The 23,749-nt window shown below is 36.7% G+C and overlaps 1 protein-coding gene across 8 annotated transcripts in view; it reads right to left on the bottom strand.

Annotated features, from left to right (window-relative positions):
- Positions 1-23,749, bottom strand: part of NLGN1 (neuroligin 1) — a 910,345-nt gene that overhangs the window by 780,299 nt on the left and 106,297 nt on the right. For 2 of the 8 annotated variants that reach the window (XM_058426454.1, XM_058426455.1), the window contains exon 2: positions 14,482-14,524. The exons of the other annotated variants lie outside the window; for them this stretch is intronic. The gene's annotated coding sequence lies outside the window, so the exon portion shown is untranslated. The remainder of the gene's footprint in view (positions 1-14,481; positions 14,525-23,749) is intronic. 8 annotated transcript variants of the gene reach the window in all.

The raw sequence follows: 23,749 nt of genomic DNA, 5'->3' as shown, positions 1-23,749 counted from the left end.
TCAAACAAAACAGATGTTAAGCCAACAACAGTTAAAAAAAAAAAAAAACAAGGAAGGGCATTATATAATGATACGGCACTAAATGCAAAAAGATTTAACTATAAATATATATGCTCCCAACATAGGAGTACCGAGATTTACAAACCAAATACTACTAGACCTAAGAAAACAGACTGATAGCAATTCAATCATACAGAAGTAGGGACTTCAACACCCCACCGACAACAGTACACAGACCCACGGATACTAAATATCTATGGATCTAATAGATATTTACAGAACATTCTCCCCAACAACAACAGAATATACATTTTACTCATTTGTGCATGGTACATTTTCCAAAACTGAGCATATTTTTGGCCATAAAGGAAAGCTCAATAAATTCAAAAAAATAAAAATCATATCAAGTATCTTCTTGGACCACAGTGGAATAAAATTAGAAACGAATACCAGAAAAGAACTCTGAAAACTACACAAGTACATGAAAACTAAGTAACCTGCTCCTGAATGACTTTTGGGTAAATAACAAAAGTAAGACAGAAATCAAAAAACATTTTTGAAATGAATGAAAATAGAGACACAACATACCAAAACCTCTGGGATACAGCAAAAGCAGTGATAAGAGAAAAGCTTATAGCATTAAATGCCTAAAACAGAAAGACAGAAAGATCTCAAATTAACAACCTAATGTTGCACCTCAAGGAACTAGAAAACCAAGAATAATTCAAACCCAAAGCTAGCAGAAGAAAAGAAATAACAAGGATCAGAGCACAATTAAATAAGACTGAAACCTAAAAAAGATATAAAAGATCAATGAAACAAAAAGTTTGTTCTTAGAAAGGATAAATTTCTAGGTTAACCAAGAAAAAAAGAAGATTCAAATGAGTACATATCAGAAATGATAAAAGTGACATTATAACTCATACCATAGATATACAAAGATCATCAAGGAATACTATGAATACCTCCATGTGCACAAACTAGAAAACCTAGAGGAAATGGATAAATTCCTGGAAACATAAAACCTCCCAAGATTGAAGAAGAAAAAAATAGAAATCCTGAATAGATCAACAATGTGTCACAAAATCAAATCAGTAATAAAACATCTTCCAACAACAACAACAACAACAACAACAACAAAACCCACCCAGGACCAGACAGATTCACAGCCAAATTTTACCAGACATAAAAGGAGCTGGTACCAATTTTACTGAAACTATTTCAAAAACTCAAGAAAGAATAATTCCTCTCTAACTAAAAACCTGAGAAAGAAGTATTCCTCTTATAACTAGTCTATAAAACTAGTAACCCTCTGATCAGGTAAGAACACAACAGCAACAAAAAACTGTAGGACAATATCCCTGATGAAAAGAGAAGCAAAATCCTCAACAAAATACTAGCAAACTGAATCCAACAGTACACCAAAAAGATAATTCATCATGATTGGGGGCAGGGGTTTTTATAACAAGAACGCAAGGATGGTTCACATATGCAAATCAATGAATGTGATCCATCACATAAACACAATTAAAAACCAAAACTATATAATCATCTCAATAGACACAGGAAAAGCATTTAACAAAATCCAGCATCTCTTCATGATAAAAACCCACAACAAACTAGGCATTGAGGAAACATACTTCAAAACAATAAGAACCATATATGAAAAACCCACAACCAACATCATAATGAATGGGCAAAAACTCAAAGCATTCTTCCTAAGAAATAAGACAAGACAAAAAAAAAAAAAAAAACTCAAAGCATTCTTCCTAAGAAATAAGACAAGAATGTTCACTCTCACCCCTACTATTCAGCACTGTACTAGGAGTGCTAGCCAGAACAAACAGGCAAGAGAAAGAAATAAAAGACATCCTAATTAGAAAAGAGAAGCCAAATAATCTCTGTTTGCTGATAACATGATTGTATACCCAGACAACCCTTAAGATTCCTCTGCAAAACTCCTAGACTAGATAAATGACTTCATTAAAGTTTCAGGATACAAAATCTATGTACAAAAATCAGTAGCATTTCTATACAACAACAATGTCCAGGCTGAGAGTCAAATCAAGAATACAATCCTATTTACAATAGGCACAAAGAAAATAAAATATCTAGGAATATAGCTAACCAGGGAGGTGAATCATCTCTATAAGGAAAACTACAAAACGCTGATGAAAGAAATTATATGAGAAAACATCCCATGCTCATGGGTGGGAAGAATCAATAGTGTTAAAATGACCATACTCTCCAAAGCAATCTACAGATTAAAAGCAATTCCTATCAAATGGCCAATGCCATTTTTCACAGAATTATAAAAAGCAATCAAAAATTTCACATAGAATCAAAAAAGAGCCTAAATAGCTAAAGCAATACTAAACAATAAGAAAAAATCTGGAGGCATCACATTACCTGACTTCAAATTATAGTATAAGGCTATAGTAACTAAAACAGCATGGTATTGGTACAAAAATTGACACATAGACCAATGGAACAGAATAGAGAACCCAGAAATAAAGCCATATATCTATAACCCACTAATCCTTGACAAAGTTGACAAAAATAAACAATGGGAAAAGGATATCACTCAACAAATGGTGATCGGAAAATTGGCTAGCCATATGCAAAAGACTAAAACTGGATCCTTATCTCTCACCATATACAAAGATTAACTCAAGATGGATAAAATATTTAAACATAAGACCTGAAACTATAAAATTTCTAAAAGAAAAACTTGGAAAACTCTTCTGGATATGGGCCTATGCAAAAAGAGTATGATGAAGATCCCAAAGGCAAATGCAACAAAAACAAAAATAGACAAATGATATTTAATTATACTAAAAAGCTTCTGCACAGAAAAATAAATATTCAACACAGTGAATAGACAATGTGCAGAGTGAGGGAAAATATTTGTATATTATGCATTTATAAGGAATTCAAACATCTCAATGATAACAACAACAAAAACAAATAACCTCATTTTTTAGAATGTGGGCAAAGGACATGAAGAGACATTTTTCAAAAGAAGACATACAACTGTCCAACATGCATATAAAAAATGCTCAATATAACTAATCATTAGAGAAATGCAAATTAAAACCACAAGGTGATATAACCCTACACCAGTAAGAATGGCTATTACTACAAAGTCAAAAAACAACAAAGATGTTGGCATGGATGAGGAGAAAATGGAACACTTACACTCTGTTGGTGAGAATGTAAATATAGTTAAACCCATATGAAAAACTGTAGGGAGAGCTCCCAAAGGACTAAAACCAGAACTGCCATTCAACCCAGAAATCCCACTACTGGGCATCTACCCAAAGGAAAAGAAATAATTGTATTTAAAAAATAACAACAATGGCCGGGCGGGGTGGCTCACACCTGTAATCCCAGCACTTTGGGAGGCCGAGGTGGGTAGATCACTAGGTCAGGAGATCGAGACCATCCTGACTAACACGGTGAAACCCTGTCTCTACTAAAAATACAAAAAAAAAAAAATTAGCTGGGCATGGTGGCAGGCACCTGTAGTCCCAGCTACTCAGGAGCCTGAGGCAGGAGAATGGCGTGAACCTGGGAGGCAGAGCTTGCAGTGAGCCGAGATCATGCCACTGCACTCCAGCCTGGGCGACTGAGCAAGACTCCATCTCAAAACAACACAACAACACCTGTATGCATATGTTCATTGCAGCACTATTTGCAAGAGTAAAGTGAACCAATCTAAGTATCTAAGTGTCCATCAGTGGTGGACTGGATAAAGAAAATGTGGTATGGATACACCATGGAATACTGTGTAGCCATAAAAAAGAATGAAATAGTGTCATTTGCAGTGACATGAACGGGGCCAGAGGCCATTATCCTATGTGAAATAACCATAAACAAAAAAATCAATGTATAACGCATGTTCTCATCTACAAGCGGGAGGTAAACAATGGGTACATATGGACATAAAAATGGAAATAGTAGACACTGGGGACTTCAAAAGATAAGGAGCTTGGAAGGTGTGCAGAGAGTTGAAAATTACCTATCGGATACAATGTTCATTCTTTCTGTGATAGTTACGCTATAGTGGTGGGGACTGGGCTTCTAGTATAACTAGTAATTACCCACTACTATGGTTATAACCTGAACATGTAACCCCTGAATATAAACTGTAATTTAATTTAAGAAAATGCATAGAATGGATTGAAAAACAAGTAGAATTTATTGTGTTCTTCCAAATAAAACATGTTTAAAATTAAAAAAATCTGAATCCAAATCCCGCTCTGTCATTAGAAGCTCTGTGACTGTTCTTAATGCTGTAGAATATACCTCATAGTATTAACTGCGAAGATTAAATGAGTATGTAAAGTGTTTAGAACAATGTCAAGCAAATAATAAATGCTACAGAACTATGTTCACTATTATTATTATTAGGCTCAGAGCTCCTAATCATCCTGGGAGGTTCTGGAAGTAACAGTACTAATAAATAAAAGGTCAAACTTTCTATGGGGGCAGACATAACTAGGAGGATCAGAAAAAGGCTCAGAATTTGTGATCTGAAAAATTAGTGAAAAACAAGGCACCAGGCCATGAGTACAGTGCTGATTCTAGGCTTTACTACTCTCTTTTTGAATCACTGCCTCATTTGGGTGTTCAATACTTTTAGGCATATATTGTCTACAAGGAGATCCATGGTTTTAATAGGTAAAATTTGTAGGGATAGAAGGCTAGCACCTCTATGGAGATCTTACACACTTCTCCATGTGATCTGTGGCTTCACCAAAGTCTCAAATATCTTCACTCTAATCCTGGCTCTGTCATTCACTAGCTTTTGACTTGAACAAATTATACGGTGTATCTAACCCTTCACTTATGAAATACCAATGTCTCAGGATTTCTGTGAATTAGAGGATATTATATGTATGGTGTCTGCCATGCATTCAGCAGCAGGTTATGAAATACTAGATATACAGTCTCCCTATCTGAATTATTTCTTACATCATATACCAGCATAATGTGGTTCTTCTTAATGCCTCTCTCTTCACACAGTATAGCAATTTTACTCCTGTCTGTGATAAATGCCCATAATGCCGTATAAACTCCTTAGACTCTTGCACACACTGACCATTATCAGGCCTTATTATACCTGCTAACTTCAATTGCCATCTCACTATTTCACCTCTCAAGCTAAAGAAGGATGCTACCAACTGAGGTGGCCACATAAATGAGATGAGTCCTAAGTTTCTTTTCACCTGTTATATTCAATAATTCTAGTTATAAAAGTAGCTCTCTAAAAATATGGGGTTTTTTTGTTTTTTTTTTTTTTGAGACGGAGTCTCGCTCTGTCGCCCAGGCTGGAGTGCAGTGGCGCAATCTCGGCTCACTGCAAGCTCCGCCTCCCAGGTTCACGCCACTCTCCTGCCTCAGCCTCTCCGAGTAGCTGGGACTATAGGCGCCCGCCACCACGCCCGGCTAATTTTTTGTATTTTTAGTAGAGACGGGGTTTCACCGTGGTCTCGATCTCCTGACCTCGTGATCCACCCGCCTCGACCTCCCAAAATGCTGGGGTTACAAGCGTGAGCCACCGCGCCCGGCCAAAAATGTTTTAAATTCAAGTTGGCTCTTCTTTTAATGTCTGCGTTACCTAAAACCATCTCTTCTGTTTGTTTGCTCCTTAACAAACTCAACCCAGTTGTTTCTCCAAAAACTAAGTTTTTGGTCTCCAAGCCAGATTATGTCACTACCTGTTATGCATCCTGCAACTCCCTCAAACATTCTAGGTTATGCTGGCCCCTGATTTTTCATGGTCCTATTACCATAAAAGCTTTGACCACACTACATTATGATTTGATGAATATATTTCTGACTCACTCAGCTGTGTGCTTTTGAAGACAGAAATAATGCCCTTTCCATATTCTCAGCCCCAGCATTAACTCAGTACTTGTTTTCTAGTGTGGGCTTTATAAATGTTAAGTGACTAAATAGATGATCACTCCTTTTATTTCAGTGAAATGACAAAGGTTATTAATAACCAGTCCCTACATTTGTTCATTCTCATCTCAACAAAATTTTGCATCTACTCCTATTATATTGGACTAAGTACAAATAGAATCCAGCAGCATGTTACAAGACTGTATTAATCCATTTTTGCATTGCTGTGAAGAAATACCTGAGAATGGGTAATTTGTAAAGGGGTTTAATTGGCTCATGGATCTGCAGGCTGTATAGGAAGCATAGCAGCTCCTGCTTCTGTGGAGGCCTCAGGAAACTTACAATCAGGGCAGAAGGCAAAGGGGAAGCAGGCACATTTTACGTGGCCAAAGCAGGAGAAGAGAGAGAGGAGGAAGGTGCTACACACTTTTAAACAACCAATCCTCACAAGAACTCAGTATCACAAGAACAGCACCAAGAGGATGATGCTAAACCATTCATGATAACTCCGCCCCATGATTCTACCAGGTCCCACCTCCAACACTGCAGACTACAATTTGGCATGAGATTTGGTGGGGATACAGATACAAATCATATCATCCCACCCTTGGCCCCTCCAAATGTCATGTCCTCACACTGCAAAATACAATCATCCCTTCTCAACAGTCCCCCAAAATCTTAACTCATTCCAACATTTACTCAAAAGTCCAAAGTCCAAACTCTCATCTGAGATAAGGAAAGTCGCCTATAAGGCTGTAAAATAAAAAATAAAAAATGTTAGTTACCTCCAATATACAATGGGGATATAGGCGTTCAGTAAATAATCCATTCCAAAAGAGAGAAACTGGCCCCCCCAAAAAAGGCCTACAGGCCCCACACAAGTTCAAAACCCAGCAGGATAGTCATTAAATATTAAATATAAAGCTCCAAAATAATCTTTGTCTCCCTGTCCCACATCCAGGGCACACTTGTGCAAGGGTGTGTTTCCAAAGCCTTGAGCAGCTCTGCTTCTGTGGCTTTCCAGGGTTCAGTCCCCGCAGCTGCTCTCAAGGGCTGGTGTTGAGTGTCTGCAGCTTTTCTAGGTTCATGGTGCAAGCTGCCGGTACATCTACCATTCTGGAGTATGGAGGATAGTGGCCCTCTTATCACAGCTCCACTAGGCAGTGTCCCAATGGGGACTCTGTGTAGAGGCTCCCACCCGACATTTCCCCACCATGCTGCCCTACTAGAGGTTCTCCATGAGGGCGCTACTCCTGCAGCAGCTTTCTGACTGGACATTCCAGCTTTTCCACACATAGTATAGTAATCTAGGCTGAGGCTTCCAAGACTCAACTCTTGGACTCTGCACACCTGCAGGCTTATCACCACATGAAAGCTGCAAAGACTTATACTTTGCACCCTCTGAAGCAGTGACCTGAGCTGTAGCTGGGCCCCTTTCAGCCATGGCTGGAGCTCAAGCTTCTGGGATGAAGGGTGCAGTGTTCTGAGGCTGTGCAGGACACAGGGCTGTGGTCACGGCCAACAAGATCATTATATCCTTCTAGACCTCTCTGGGCCTGTAAAGAGCGGCTGCTGTGAGGGTCACTGAAATGTCATCGAGGCCTTTCCCCCATTGTGTAAGCATTTGCCTTCCTTTTAGTTATGCGAATTTCTGCAGCCAGCTTGAATTTCTCCCCTGAAAATGGATTTTTCTTTTCTGCCACGTGGCTGGGCTGCAAATTTTTCAAAGTTTTACACTCTGCTTCCTCTTTAAATATAAGTTCCAGTTTTATGTTATTTTTTTGCTCACACGTATGAGCATAGGTTGTTAGAAGCAGGAAACAAAAGATTCTCAAAAGCGGGAGGAAAAACTCCATGAACAAAGTCAGAAAATAAGAGATAAATGAGGGAAATATTTGCAACTCATATCTCACACACACGACACACACACACAGACGCATGTGCACACACATACATACACATACTCATATATATAATACATGCATACATATATACCTTTATAATATATAAGTATATATAACTATAACTATGTATACACATACCTACATATAATTATAGTTACAGTAAATGTAATTATATATGTATATACATATAAATATTTATAACTCTGTAAAATTTGGAAACAGCTCATCACAAGACCCCTAGCTCACTAGAAAAATAATGAGCAAAGCATGTGAACTGTTTACCAAAAAGAAAAAAAAGTCAACATATGGTTCTTAATCTTAGGAAAAAAACGTATCTTTCTTATATTAGCACAAATGCAAATGCAAATGAAAATAAGATACTTTTTAACCAATCAGTTTGGCAAAAAAAAATTTGTCTGGTAACACACGGCACTGATATCATTGCCTAAAAGCAGCTGAAGATCTAGCTGGTAGGAAATCTAGCTGGTAGGAACGTGACCAGCAGTACAGTTTCTGATGAGGCAACTTAGTAAAACCTTTCAAAATTAAAAACAGATACACCCTTTGATCTAATTTCTCATTTAAAGCCTTTTCTCATATGTACAAAAGGATGGTTGTATGAGAATATACATTGCAGTGATATCTTTTATTTCACAGGTTTGAACAGTCTAGTTGTCCATTAGTGTAGAGCAGATTAAATAAAATACAACACATCTATATATTGGAACTTCATAAAGATTTAAAAAATAGGGCATGCTATATTACCACCATGGAGATAGATGACAGATAGATATGATAGATAGATAGATAGATAGATAGATAGATAGATAGATAGATAGATAGATAGATAGATTTGAGAAAGCAACGTGCAGAAAAGTGCATTATGCTGCTGACTGTATAAAATGTTTTAAAGAATCACATACATATAAACATAGATGTTGAGAATACATAGACTGTATATGGAAGGACGAAAAGAAAACTAATCACAGGAATTGTCCCCAGGATGGGGAAAAGCATGACTGGGTGACAGAGGACACAAGCAGATTAACTTTTCACTGTATACTCTGTTGTGCTTTTCAGTTTTGTAGCATGTGTATATATTAGCTAATGAAAATGAACAAAAACTATTTTAGAAATGTAAAGTAAAAACAAGAGACACTCCTTTTCTCCAACTCTTTTCAAACAAGTCAACAAACCAACAAACAAAATCCCTGCAATTATTCATATTGTCTTCTGTCTGCTCTCTTAGTTTTTATTCCCAAATTAAGAAAATATTTTTAAGTAGCTACTTCATGCCATACATTTTGCTAGACTTCAGGGACACAGTAGTGAAAAGGGCCAAGGTCTGTGCTTTCGTGGAGCTTGCAGTCTAATGGAGAAGAAAACTAACCTGGCACTAAAGGAAGAGTCTGATAAGTTTATTAATATAGAATACAAAGGACAATAGGGGCACCTTATAAAAAGGGCATCTTATGTACATTTTGAGTGCTATAACATCATCTCCAGAGAAAGTAACTTTTAAGCTAGAAAAGAAGGAATGGATCATGAAAATGAGTTCCATTCAAGGAAAAAGTTGCTGAAGTGTCAATAAGGGGTTTTAAAGAGTTTGATAAGAGATATATATCTGAAAACAGACTGGAGAGAGGAAGACCAATTAGTAAATGATGGCAGCAATTCCATACAAAGAAGATAATGATAGGAATTTTTTTTTTTTTTTTTTTTTTTTTTTTTTGAGACAGGGCCTGGCGCTCTGTTGCCCAGGCTGGATTGCAGTAGCACGATCACGGCTCACTGCAGCCTTGACCTCCCTGGGCTCAGGTAATCCTCCCACCTCAGTCTCCTGAGTATCTGGGAGTACAGATGCATGCCATCAGGCTGGCTACATTTTTTGTATTATTATTTTTTTTTTTTGAAGAGATGGGGTTTTGCCTTGTTGCCCAGGCTCATCTCAAACTCCTGGGTTCAAGCCATCTGCCCACCTCAGCCTCCCACAGTGCTAGGATTACAGGCATGAGCCACCGTTCTGGGCCAATAATAGGAATTTTAAAAGCTGGGATAAACTGAATAGATTCAAAACATGTTGACGGGTTTAGACTCACAAGATTTGATAACTGGATTTTGGAGATGAGAAAAAGAAAGGAGTTAAGAACTATTCCTAATTTATCCGCTAAAGTAACGGTATGATTATATCATTCACTGAGATAAGGAACAAAGAAGAAAGACTAGAGTTAGAGAGAATTCAACATTCTACACGTTGAGTTTTGGGTGTCTGAAAGATATCCCAGCGAAAATGTCCCATAAGCACTTGAATATACTAGTCTTCAGTTGCTGGAAGTATAGATGTGGAAATCATAACTACAAAAGCTAAATTTAAGTCATGAAAGTAGATGTGATTGCTTCAGCAAAAGTTTACACAGAAAAAGAAGAGAACAAACTTTAAAGAAATGTCATAAAGGTGGTACAATTGTGGAGTCAGAGTAAAATATACGAAAGAAAGACTAGTGGAAAGAAAAATTAGAGAATAAGGAGAGCATTAGTATCACAGAAAGCAACACAGAGAATACTTCTATAAGAAGTAAGTATTCTACACATGTCAAATATAGCTAAGAGAAAATATAATAAGCACTAAAAATTAGTCCATTGTATATTTTGAATAAATAATTTTATCAATGAGTAATGGGTGCAGAATTCATACTGTCTTTGGTTGAGGAGTAAGAGAGAGTACTGAGATTCAAAAAAATAAAACATAAATAAAAAAAAGAAGACAGAGTGAGAGATATTTTGCAAGATGTTTTGAGAGTGAGGGAAGTGAAAAACAACAGTAGCTATGAATAAACTTCCACAATGAGTGGTCTGTGTTTGCCCTTCTTTGTTCTGCAACTAATTCCTCCATGCGTCTTCTAATTCTGAATTCCCTTCTCATTACTTCATTTAAGGGCCATGAGAAACTCATACTGGAAGAGATAGATAGTGAACACAAGGAATTATAAAACAATGTGCATATATCCCTCTTTGAACAACTTGATGCATGTCAAAAATTCATTAACAGAAACTAGAAGAAGCTTTTATGAGAACATAACAAGTGACTGATGAGGATAATTACATTAATAAATTATTAATTGCCTACTAAGTGGCAGATCTAATACTTAAAGATATATGAATAGAATGGTAATACATTAAGTACATAGTAATGATAGTAAGATAATATGTATATAAATAGAATCAGTCTTTTGAATCCTTAATATAATTCTATGAAGTAGATAAAGCTAATCAATTTGTATTATTCATATTACTACCAAATTATTGAAGTCAGATTTTACACTCAGTAATTTATTAGCTCAGAATCACGGTCTTCTGCTAATACTCTTTCGCTTCCTAAGCCCTATTGGTGTCAGAATGATGGGAAGCGACATGTTTGATAGAGAGTACCATGAAAATACTGTATGAAGAACATTCATAAAATTGAACAGCTAGGCAGATTTCTTGAATGTGATATTGAGAAATCTGGACTTTGTTTTCTAGGCAATGATGAACCACCGAAGGGTTTTAGAGGGGGCAATAGATATAGCAATGTTTACAATATAGAAAGATAATTATTGGCATCTATGTCAAAGATAGAAGAGACTGGAGGTGGAAGGAAAACTTGGAAGGTGATTTCAACAGTTTGGGTGAGAGTTCAAGAGGAGGGAAATTACCATTAGCTGACATAAAAAGTTCAGGAAGAGGAGTATATTGTAGGAGGAGCATGAATTCTGTTTTTATCACCTGGAATTTGATGAACCTCTGGCTATCTAGATGGCGATATGAAGACAGTATATGAAAAGGTGGAGCTAGAACTCAAGAGAGCTGTACGGATTGGACATATTGATTTCAATATATTCAATAAAAAGGAATTAGAGAATGCAATACATAATAGTAAGTTAGAATATCCAAGCTCTTACCCTTGTATTATTCCTTCTATTTTAATAATATGTGCTCCATTAAAAAATTTGTCACTATCATCAGGGATGATTTCCTTATCAGCATATTTTTAGAAGCACCCAAGATAGTACTTTCTGTATATACAAGGTCAATGACAATCTAAGAAAACTAAATTGAAGGTAGCAGTCCAAAAAATAAATTTGCAAAATAGAGTTCAGAAAGGATAAAAATCATATGGTCTCTCAATAAATGTAGAAAAAAATTGATAAAATTCAAGACCCTTTCATGATAAAAATGAATAATCTCAAAATAGTGTGCTACTGGCATACAGACAGATAATATATAAGAATGGAACAGAATAGTGAGTCCAGAAATAAACCCATGCATATATGGTCAACTGATCTTCAGCAGGAATGCCAATCTAATCTTCAGGAAATGAGGGCTACGAGTATAAAAATAAAATATTAAAAACTAAAAGAAAAGAATACCAAGTATCACAATGGATAAAGGATAATTTCTTCAACAAATGGTATTGTAAAAATTGAATATTCACATGAAAAGAATGAAATTGGACCCTTCTATCACATAAAAATCAACTCAAAATATATTAAACACTTAGATATAAGATTTGAAACTATAAAACTATTAGAAGAAACACTGGGTAAAACTTCATGACATTGGTCTTAGCAATTATTTGATGAATGTTGTCACCAAAAGCACGGGCAACCAAAGCAAAAATAGACAAGTGGGACTACAGCAAACTAAAAATCTTCTGCAAATCAAAGGAAATGATCAATAGAGTGAAAAAGCAACCTACATAATGAAAGTTTTGCAAATCATATATCTGATAAGGGTTTAAACTCCAAAATATATGAGACTCAATAATAAAATAAGTAATAACTTGATTCAAAAATGGGCTAAAACCTTGAATAGACATTTTTCCAAACAACACAAATGACTAACAGGTGGGAAAAGATGCTCAATATCACTAATAATTGAGGAAATACAAGTCAAAACCACAATGAGATACCATGTCACACCTGTTAGGATGGCTATTATCAAAAAGAGAAAAGGTAAGTGTTGGTGAGGTTGCGGATAAATTGTTGCCCTTGCGCACTGTTGGGAGGGATGTAAACTGGTACAGTCACTGTGGAAAACTGTTTACTACCATATAATTCAGCAATCCATTCTGGGTATTTATCCAAAAGAATTGAAACTAGGGTTTCTAAGAGACATTTTTTTCCATATTTATTTCAGTACTAGTCACAATAGCCAAATGTAAAACAATCTAGATGTCTATCAACATATAAATGTATAAAAAATTTACTTTGGTATATGCATACAATAAAATACTATTCAGCCCTAGAAAAGAAGGAAATCCTGCCATATGTGACAACATGGATTAAAGTAAGGACATTGTACTAAGTGAAATAAGCCAATCACAGAAGGACAAATACCACAATATTCCCCTTACATGAGGTACCTAAAATTATCAGATTCAAGGGGGCAAACAATATAATTGTGGTTACCAGGGCTAAGTGGTATGGGGAAACAAGAAGTTGCTGATCAATGGGCACAAAATTTCAGCTTTCCAAGATGAATAAATTCTTGATATGTGCTGTGTGACATTGTGCCTATAGATAACAGTGTTATATTGTACACTTAAAAATCTGTGAAGAGGGCAGATCTGATGCTAAGTGGTTTTACCATAATTAAAATTTAAAATAAATAAATAAAATTCTCACTTACAAGTGACAGCTAAACTACCAGAACACAAAGGCCTAAGACTGATATAATGGACTTTGGGTACTTGGGGTGGGGAAAAACGAGAGGAAGTTGAGGGATAAAAGACTACATATTTGGTACAGTGTAAACTGCTTGGGTGACAGGTGCACTAAAATTTCAAAAATCACCACAAAAGAATTTATCCACATAACCAAAAACCAACTGTACCCCCAAAAACTATTGAAACAAACATTTTTAAAAATCTCAAAAAATAGATAAATTTCAGGTAATTATTCTTCAATATGATCCTGTATGACTTTTAAAAACATACTCATTAAATCTCATATGATTCATTCAGAATACATCAGACTTATGTACTGAGCATTGTTTATGTGTGCAGTCAGTATGTTTTAGAAGGGCAGTGAGTAACTCAACATGATATCATGGTATCATTACACATAGCAATGTTAATGTTACACAATGTATAACACAACACATTGCTCACTGCAACCTCTGCCTACTGGGTTCAAATGATTCTCCCGCCTCAGCCTCCCGAGTAGCTGGGATTACAGGCGCCCGCCACCACGCCCGGCTAATTTTTTGGTATTTTTAGTAGAGACGGGGTTTCACCGTGTTGGCCAGGCTGGTTTTGAACTCCTGACCTCAAGTGATCCACCCGCCTTGGCCTCCCAAAGTGCTGGGATTACAGGTGTGAGCCACCATGCCCAGCCAACACATATATTAATGAGAGTGATGGAAGATTTCACCGAACAGTGAGAACGTATCTATTTTATTCATCAAAAAATGAGAACATATTTCATTAAGAAAACTGGGACTTTTGGTTTCTACTTTGGTATCTATGGAGCTTAGAAGTTGCTGTTCTGTGTTAACAACTTATGAAAAGCTGAACAAACAGAAAAATCAACAACATTTCTTAGGTTAATCAGAGAAGTGAGGTTAAAGGGCAAACCACTGCTTCAAAAATTAGTGAGAAAGGCGAATATAGAAAATCACAACTTACCTGAGCAGAAATTCATGAGCATAAACCTCCACTGGAAGCAGTGCTGGGGAACAAAAACGTAAGCTGTAAATGACAAATTGCTGAAGGCTCAGTCTGAACAAGTCTGAAAGTGAGACTTGTTCCAAAAGTGTCTAGAAAGGATTAGTCATAGGGGCACACCCGTTCTTTTGTGAATTTTACCTACAGGAGGTCTACTACCTCCTCACGGCAATCATCAAAGGAACAAAAATCTCATTTTCAGCAGAGGGAGGGGAATTGTAGCCATTTCAAATACATCAGAACATTCTGTAAGAAACTCTGCCCTCAGGAGAAACTATTTTACCAGAACCTAATGTGCCAATGTTTATCAGAGCCTAACCCAGTTAGGGGAAGGGAAATATCCAACTCCAGCTTCCTCTAGTTTTCCTAGCCCACTTTGGGAGGTGGGGGACTTGAGAAGTGTTTGAAAGCTCACGGTCCAGGGATAGGGGGTCACCAAAAGACTGAGATCTAATGATAAGACTAAATCATTTCCCTCCTTCCATGTCTTGCTTTGCATTACTAAAGATATATTTACTGAAGTTCCTTTTACCCATACATCAAGCTCATCTTTCAACATAAAAATTACAAGACATACTAAAGGCAAATGAAACAGAACAAACATCAGAACAGTCAGATATGATAGAAATGTTGTAACTGACAGTGACAGGCGCAGAGAAACTCTAGGCAGACAGGGGTGGGTCCCTGGCAAATCCTCGCCTTTGAACCGAAAAGCCTGAAACTCGCAGCCCAAAGTGAGAACTTCCATCCCTGTGTGTCCACTCTCTCCCGATTGGTTCTTTCTGAATAATGTCTTTTTATCAATCAAATGTTTCCTTTTCAAAAACTACCTATGGCCCACCTTGTCCCCATCCTGTGCCTATAAGACCCCGGACTCAGCCGGCAGAGGTTAAAAGCAGCTGGACATCTGGAAGAAGCACCTGGATGTCAGAGAGAGGCAGCTTGACTTCAGAGACAGTGGCTGGACATCGGAGAGAGGTGGCTTGACTTCAGGGGAGAGTGATTTCCCTTCCTGTCCCCTTTCCAGCTCCCCTCTCTACTGAGAGCCACTTTCATCACTCAATAAAATTCTCCACATTCACAATCTTTCAGTTCGTCCATGTGACCTCATTCATCTTGGGCACCGGACAAGAATTCAATATGCACCGGGTGTGGATACCCCAAAAGGCTGTCACACTGGCACTTTGCCCTTGCTGGCGGAAGGCAGCTGCCCCATGCTACAAGGCAAAGGGCCCACTGAGCTGATAACACACTGCTGTCTGCAGATGGCAGAGCTAAGACAGCATTGTAACTCAGCCTCTGGGGTCTTGGGGTCAGAGGCACCCTGACCTGGACACTCCCATGGGCCTGCCTGGAGTTCACTTCTGCCAGCACCAAAGCAGCTGGTTCCTGCACTTGTTTGTTTGCACGCTCCCACCCATGAGGGGTTGAGTGGGTGGGCTTAGTAAGTGATGCACCCCTGTCATGAATCTCAGGAAGGGGTCAAGAAAATACCCTGCAATATAATTATAAGGTAAGGAATTTTTTAAGCTATGATTAATATGCAAAGAACTTTAATGAAAAAAGTAGGCAACTTGAAAAATACAGATGGATAATGTAAGCAGAGGGATGAAAATTCTAAGAAAGAATTGAGATAAAAAACGCCTTCAGTAAACTCATAGTAGAGTGGACACAGCTGAGGAAAAAAATCTCTGAGCTTGAGGATATGACAATAAAAACTTCCAAACCTGAAAAGCAAAGAGAAAAAAAAGGCTGCAAAAACCCACAACAAAACAGAATATTCAAGAATTGTAGAATAACCAAAAAAGGTCTAACAAGCATGCGATGGGAATACTAGAAGGAAAAGAAAGAAACAGAAGCAATATTTGAAGCAATAATGACTGATAATTTCCCCACATTAATGTCCAAACCTCAGATTAAGGAAGCTCAGGGAACACCAAACAGGATAAAAATCATTATACCTTTGTCTAAATCGACAGAATGTGTAACACTTAGAATGTACCCTAATGTTAACAATGGACTTTGGGTGATAATGATGTATCAATGTAGGTACTAACTGAGTTCAGGATGTTTGTCAATAATGGGGGAGGTGGTAAGTGTGTGGGGACTGGGGACATATGGGAACCTTTTTTACTTTCTCGTCAGTTTTGCTGTGAACCTAAAATGGGCTATATAAAATAAAGTTAATTACTAACAAAAACAAAAACAATTTGTCATTTGCAAGTTTCAGTGCATTTTGTTTAGCAGAAACACTGGTCTAAAGGAATAACTGAGCTTTTTCTCTTCAATACAAAATGATATGCCTTCATATCAAATGTTTCCATAAATCCCTGTCATAAATTAATAGAATAACCATAAAATTATTGATATTATCTTAGCTGCATTGAAATTTAAACTATCCTTTTCTTTCTCAACCATGCACAAAAGAACATTTGTCTGTGCTAGAATTGGTTCCTAGATTTAAGATAAGTTAGTATGAGTAAAAGGAGAACCCTAATCTCGCAAATTTGTAATAATCTATCATATACCAAGTAGTAACAATGAAAATTGTATGCTTCATCCTGGATTCTTTCCACATTCATTTCCAGACAGGACCCAGAGCATACATCCTACATGTGATTTGTGAAAGGAAAAACTCTCTGTGCTCTCTCTAGGGCCTTCTCATCTCCTGTCAGACTAGTGAACAAGATGAGTTTCTTTTTGTAACGACAAGGCACAAAGATAATTTATCAACTGGAGAGCACAAACAATCCTTTATTCAGCAGTATGACAAAAGGTTATTTAGCTTCTGGCATCTACTATCATTCTTGGAAGAACTAGGCCCAAGAGCCAATACGATAATTAATACATTTCCAACATCTGGGCAATAAAACAATTTTTTATGAATGTTAAACAATGAAAATAGCAAATGAAAATCTCCCATTCTCATATTTATCTATCTGAACCTTTCACTGCAGAGCCAAATTCACCTGTGTTCTGGCTATAAAATGGGGATAGTGATGACATACTAGGAAGATACTACACAATTTGGGAAATTCATATTACTAAGTGTCATTTAATCATATGGACAGTGATGATATCACCTGCTGAGCCTAATGGAGACTAACCCTTGCCAAGAGTGCAGTATTAAGTTAAATGGCAGGTGAGTGATATCAATCATCACATTGAATAAGGGAACCAAATTTAAAGAAAGAGTTGGCGTCTCAGTTTCGCTACTTGTCCTCCAGCAGGCTTCTTCTCTATTCATAAACAGAAAGAAAAATTGTGTTATGTGGAGTTCCAAAATTTGGAATATATTTAAATCCACCTTATATTTTGATCTTGTAAGTGGAGAATTTACCTTGTACATTGCTCCATATGTAGATTCTTGTTACAGCCAAATGTGATTCCTATCAAATCTATTCCTGTGACTAAAACTGCTGTTCTGTGCACTGAAGCATACTCCATGTGCTTATCTCCTTCACATCCATTGAAACTGGATAGTTCTCATAGTTTACAAGCAAACCTGCTCTCCTGAAATTAACCCATTGGTGCAAAAGACATCAAAACAATCAATTCACAATTCTATAGAAAAAATATACAATAATACTTTTAAAATTCAAATGTAGTGTATGGACCTTATAGTTTCACATGGGGTATAATTTTTGATGTTCTCAAATTAATCTAAGCATGTTGGCACTATTCTTATCTAACTATGCTATTTAGTTATATATCCTGACTTATTGTTTGCTACTGAAAAAAATCATTTAAAATCCCTGAATATAGAAATACTATTTATAATTTATTCATTTATTTTTTGAGACAGGGTCTCGCTCCCATCACCCTGGCTAGAGTGCAGTGTTTAGTTTCACAACATGGCTCACTGGAGCTTCAACTTCCCAAGCTCAGGTGACCCTCCCATCTCAGCCTCCTGAGTAGTAGAGACTATAGGCACCCACCACCACGCTAAGCTAATTTTTGTATTTTATGCAGAAATGGGGTTTCACCATATTACCCAGGCTGGTCACGAACTAAATACATTTTTGATATCAAAAATTTGAAAAAATAAAAACAAATCTAGAAAGAGTAATGGGAACTATATATGGAAAAAAGCGTCAAATGGGATGAAAATAGTTTAAAAATCCTTCAAAATATCTAAATGTTAAAAACATCAAGATGTGTTATACATATACTTACTGTGTAGCAACAAGTTTTGACTTAGAGCTGAATAGGTTATGTTAGAATTTTACTTAGTGCTTTATTTGTGGCAGTGGGTGGGTGGTGGGGAAGGAGACTGTATAACAATAAGATACTATTTAATGAACTTCAGGTTTCAAAATATTCTTAAATACGGACCCTGTAAGAAAGAAATTTGTATGTATTCCAGAGGTACCATCTTTCTGATGGACTTGGCATGATGGAATTATGACATGAGAATATCAAAAGAACATCAGGACTATCATGGAAAATTGTTGCATTATAAATGAGAAGACACCTGATACAAATGGGCTGGTTGAGCTGGGGCAGCGGAGTCAGGGGGTTAGAAGGAACAGGCAGACCAAGAAAAGAGTTCGGGCTGGGCTTGACCCTACTAGGAAACAGCCTGCCTCCCTCATATTCACCCTAGGGCTGTTAGCCCTGGAGAGGAGAGTTTGATATGACTGGAGAACTGTATTCCTTGGGGAGCAAACTGAAGAGCTGTGGACTTCTTTTTTAATGAGTAGGACAAAACTCGAGGTTACTAACTCAGAGGAAACTGGCAAACGACCCACAGGACCAGCAGACCAAAAAGGAGCAGAGGGAAGGCAGGAGTAGAGGGCTCCAGAGAAGAACAACCATACAGCAAAAAGCACTTCCACGGGAAGAGTCATGTACCTCTACCCCAGCCCATTTTCTCCTGGCACTTCTAAGATGTAATAATGTTCCGGCAGATGTATAACATGGGGAGCCTCGGGGATAGCGAAGATTACACAGGAAAAGCCTCCCTGCCTTACATTTTATTTTCCATGGTAGTTTTATGGTGTTCCAATCAAGACCAAGTGGAAAAGAAAAGTCCCTAGATGACATAAAATCACCTAAGACACAAAAGGATCTGTCAGAAAAAATAATTACATGCATCATAACGTAATTTATTAGCTCACTGATCAAACAGAAGAGACATGTAGTAATACCTTTGTAACCCTGGCTGTAAAACAAAAGAATTGCTAATCATAACACTAATATTATGAGCCAAAATTACAAAGAGAAGAAGAAAAAGCCAAAGCAAAAATAAGAAAGGAGTTACAGGTTACAAATACTCTTAGCAGTGATATGTTAGCCACTAAAAGTAGACAAAAGAACCCTAAAGTGGATCTTCTTTATGGGAAAAAACACCAAGTATTCAGTTGTCCTGAAGACAGAATTTACAACACACTAATTCTATCACTAACATTTATTAGGTACCTGATATTTACCTCTCAATTAATGAGGTAGGAAGAGGTAGTGTTAACACCCTCTTTTTACGTTGAGTAAACTGAGCTGTAGCTAAATAAATTGTCCAGGGTCACAAAACTGCACGTTTAACAGAGGAGCCAGAAGTTAAACCCAGATATGTTGCTTCAAAGGCAATGTCTTCCCTAATACCAATGCCTGTTTGCATTTTTTTGTATTCTAACAACTGTCAGGAAAAGTGGGCCATATTTAGCATAATGTAATACTTATAGTCACGATTAAATCATTTTTAGAATGTAGGCAGGAATATATATGTACACACACACACACACTATTTGGGAAAGTAAGGAAAGATGTACTGCATTTTGAAATAATTTCATCAATACAACATACAAAAAATTCTACATTTACATAAATAACTATTACCTGAAAACAATCACAAAGACAAACGATTACTTGCTAATTTGCTGAAGACCATGTACCATGGTGGACATACTAAGTGAAATCATAATTATTTCAATAGCAATCATAGAATTCAAATACATTCTCTCTTACTGGGCATTAGTAATGACCATAAGAAATGAAAATTTGCATTCCAAAACAAAACAATCCAGTTAAGAAGAGAGAGCTAATTGTGCTATCATTTTTTTTATTTTAATTGGATGGATTTGATTGTCCTTTCCAAACCATGAAAAGATTCCTCAACTAATTCCTCCACTTTCAGTGTGACAAAATGTTAAGGGCAGTTCTTGGTTCCTCCTTCCATTCAAAAGCATAGATTTGTGTGGTCCAGAATAGAATAAACCTGAGGTTAATTCTTTCTCGTCAGCAGCAAACATGTACTTATTCCCTACAGCAGAAGTGAAAAAATTTAATCCAAAAGAATTATTTTCCTGCAGAGAAGTGTGAAGTAGCAAGTGTTCAGGGACCCAACTCTACATCAAAATCTGTTTCAGCCTGAAGTGAGAAGGGTTTGGGTGCAGAGAAGACTAAGGACGAAAAAGAATACTGCACATTAAGGCAAGACACTTGCACAACCATTTGAAAAACCAAGTGTTACAACTGAGTTTAAATGTACAACTTGTGATATTCTTTTTCATTTTGACCTTTCTTTTAAAAACTAGAGTCTCCTCCTTAAAAAGTTTTTCTGAACACTAAACGCAATGACTGACACAACTGAAAATATAGCATAATGCAGTAGTTCTTGATCATTTTGTGATAGGGATCTCTTGGCAATCTGGTGAACCAAGCTGTTGTCACAGAATGTTTAAAAAATTCATTAAAATAAACAAATATAGAATTCTGATGGAACCAGTAATACTGTTAACAACATTTTAAATAAATGTAATATGGATATTTATGTGTGTCTTAGCACATTCTGTAACAAAACATAGTAGCAGGTTTAATACCTACCGTAATTTCAAGGTAAGGATGAGTAAAAATAATATTTTAAAATGTCTGTAACAACTGTAAAATGGTATGAGATATTTGTGTTTTCTGTGTTGAAGTCACAATTATAGCTAGTTACTAGCGTGGTGTGTTGTCTAAATTCATAATTAAGGGAAATGTTACAATTCAGCAAAGGACTATTAATTTGCCCAAGAAATCTTGACAGTTAAAAAAAACTAAAATAATATAATGGTAAAAACAGTTAAATCTAAGAGTGCAGAAAGTTTTATTAAACCTTATTTCATTAAAATCTGAAATATATAGACTCTAACAGGAAGACATTTCCTAGATATAAAATGGTAACCCTCAGCTTTAGTATGTCGAACTAGAAGCACTCCAAGTTCTTTTCTCTGGTAAGTATGTTTCCAAGAGGATAGAAAATTCCTTTTGCCAAAGGAAAAAACAGCAAACACCATTTTGAAACTAAAAAGTATCATTAATAATATGGTCAAGGTTCAAGGTTTATCAGGAACACTAAGCAAAAATGTATATTTTCATTATATTCATTGATTTATTTATAAATATTTACCTGGTGCCAACTATATGCTAGTGGTTTTAGAAATACATGGTATTAGCTGTTGAAATTATTACTTGTTCATTTGTTCATTCATTAAACATATATACATACAAATTCTGTAATAGGCAAATTCTTATTTTGGGTGTTGTACAGCAATGAGCAATATACATATAGTTCTTTATCCCATAAAGCCTCTATTATAGCAGATGAGAAAGACTTCAAACAAGTAGTTATTTAAGTCATTATTTAATATTTGTGCTAAATTCAGTGACAGAGAGGAATCGACTGCCAATGAGAGTTAGGATAACAAGAAGATCCTGAATGGTCAGGAAGGGCTTCCAAGGAAGTGACATTTTCACCAAGCTTTGAAGAATAGTTTAGGTAATGGGAGATGAGGTAAGGTACAATGGATGCAGAGAACTTTCGAGGTGGAGGTAATGTTCCAAGTATACCAAGGAACAGTATACCAAGGAGCTTGATATACTGAAAGACCCTTAGGAGAAGAGTGGTGCAGAATATCAGAATTCTCTGGAGAGGCGGCAGATATTAAATTCTAAAGGGCATTATGGGCTATATTAAACACATGGTCACTAATTTAAGAATTATAGGAAGCCAATGCAGAATTTTAAGTAAGGCAGTGGCATGATGTAGATCTATGTTCTCAGAAGTTCGCTTTGGCTGCAATATGGCTGCTGGATTCCATGCAGGGAGCTCCATTACAATCTGCCAATGCTGTAAGCCAGGTAGGGGTTAAAGTGACTTGAATTCAGGTTACAGCAGTGGAAACTGGAACTAGGATAATTCAAGGAGTGTTCATAAATTAAAAGTGATGTCTTAATAAAGAGGATGAAAAAGTTGGGCATCCAGAGTAAGTCTCTGTTTCCTAACTCAAGCAATGGTTGAAGAGTGATGTCATTTACTGAGACACAGAATGGAAGAGGAAGTCTGGATGTGAAGGAGTCCGTGTGTGTGCGGGGGGGGGAGTGGGGGAAGGGCATATTTTGTTCAATTACAGACTTGTTAAACTTGAGGTGTCTATGAGAGAGTCAACTGTAGATATCAAACAGGCTCTGAAATCTCTGGATCTGCTCTTTAGATTTGAGGCCTTAATTGTAAATATTTATTTAGGAGTTTTTCGTCTTGAGGAAGTCCAACACGAAATAGACTTAAGAGGACAAGCCTGCAGGGAATTCTGAAAGAAGAAATGGGAATGGTAGGAAGAAAAGATAAGGGAAAGAGAAAGTGGTCAATGGAGGTCAAATGTTGCTGAGAGATCACCAATGAAGAGGACTGAAAGATGATGAATGGTGACATCAAGTGCTGAAAAAGTCTATTTTGGTGGAGCCTTCGTGTGCAAACAGACTGGAGTGGGTTGAAGAGTGAAAGAGAAAAGAGGACGTAGAAATCTTGGGTATAAACAGGTCTTTCTTAACCTTGGGCTGTGAATGCAGTAGACGAGCATGGATAGCAGATGTGAGGTTCAGAGATTTCAAGCGTCTTCATACTATCAAAATATTTTAACAGAAAGATATGTGCTTTGCAAACTCTATTTTTCCTCTTTTTAGGTTAGATTTTGAATTATTGAAGTTGAAAATGTAAATCTGAAGTAACTTCAATGTAGGGGGATTAAAAACACTGTTTCTGAAAATACTAAAGCACACATATGAGCTATCAGTTTAGAATCTCAGAATGTATTCCATTACATACATTTCCTCATTAATTCACCAAATGCTGTATATGCTGTGTATAGTGTATAAATAAGCAAGTGTGTGAATTACACTCAGTAACTAGAACCAGCATTTCCTATAGCCTACAGATAAACATTCTGAAGGGGTGTGCCTATAGTGGTCCAAT

The sequence above is a fragment of the Hylobates moloch genome, unplaced genomic scaffold (genome assembly GCF_009828535.3).
Source record: "Hylobates moloch isolate HMO894 unplaced genomic scaffold, HMol_V3 SCAFFOLD_13, whole genome shotgun sequence".
In the NCBI taxonomy this organism is placed as follows: domain Eukaryota; kingdom Metazoa; phylum Chordata; class Mammalia; order Primates; family Hylobatidae; genus Hylobates; species Hylobates moloch.
Note: the sequence above shows the minus strand (reverse complement) of the source record. Positions and strands in the feature narration are given on the sequence as shown.